A 1,308-nucleotide genomic window follows, 5' to 3' on the forward strand; every position below is an offset into this window, starting at 1 on the left:
GATAGTGGTAAAATTTATTGGATATAACTTGCGTTTATTTGTGAAAAAAAACAGAAATTTGGCAAAAAAAATTCAAATTTTCAAATTTTCCAACTTTGAATTTTCATGCCCTTAAATCACACAGATATGTCACACAAAATACTTAATAAGTAATATTTCTCACATGTCTACTTTACATCAGCACTAGGGTTGAGTGACTTTTAGTTTTTTAGAGTCGAGTCGGGTTTCGCGAAACCCGACTATCTCAAAAGTCGAGTCGAGTGTAGTGTTGAGCGATACCGTCCGATACTTGAAAGTATCGGTATCGGATAGTATCGGCCGATACCCTAAAAATATCGGATATCGCCGATACCGATATCCGATACCAATACAAGTCAATGGGACATCAAGTATCGGAAGGTATTCTCATGGTTCCCAGGGTCTGAAGGAGAGGAAACTCTCCTTCAGGCCCTGGGATCCATAGGGATGTGTAAAATAAAGAATAAAAATAAAAAATATTGATATATTTACCTCTCCGGCGGCCCCTGAACTCAGCGCGGGTAACCGGCAGGCTTCTTTGCTCAAAATCAGCGCTTTTAGGACCTGAGAATCACGTCCCGGCTTCTGATTGGTCGCGGGCGGCCCATGTGACCGCCACGCGACCAATCACAAGCCGTGACATCTTTCGCAGGTCCTTAACGCGCTCATTTTTTAAAAATGAGTGCGTTAATGGCTTTCAAAGACGTAGCGGCTTGTGATTGGTCGCGGCCACGCGACCAATCACAAGCCGCTACGTCTTTGAAAGCCATTAACGCGCTCATTTTTAAAAATTGAGCGCGTTAATAGCTTGCGGTGACGTCGCGGCTTGTGATTGGTCGCGTGGCCGCGACCAATCACAAGCCGCTACGTCTTTGAAAGCCATTAACGCGCTCATTTTTAAAAATGAGCGCGTTAATAGCTTGCGGTGACGTCGCGGCTTATGATTGGTCGCGGCCACGCGACCAATCACAAGCCGCTACGTCTTTGAAAGTCATTAACGCGCTCATTTTTAAAAATGAGCGCGTTAATAGCTTGCGGTGACGTCGCGGCTTGTGATTGGTCGCGTGGCCGCGACCAATCACAAGCCGCTACGTCTTTGAAAGCCATTAACGCGCTCATTTTTAAAAAATGAGCGCGTTAAGGACCTGCGAATGACGTCGCGGCTTGTGATTGGTCGTGTGGCGGTCACATGGGCGGCCCGCGACCAATCAGAAGCCGGGACGTGATTCTCAGGTCCTAAAAGCGCTGATTTTGAACAACGAAGCCTGCCGGTTACCCGCGCTGAGTCCA

Source organism: Ranitomeya imitator, unplaced genomic scaffold, assembly GCF_032444005.1.
Source record: "Ranitomeya imitator isolate aRanImi1 unplaced genomic scaffold, aRanImi1.pri SCAFFOLD_104, whole genome shotgun sequence".
Classification (NCBI taxonomy): Eukaryota; Metazoa; Chordata; class Amphibia; order Anura; family Dendrobatidae; genus Ranitomeya; species Ranitomeya imitator.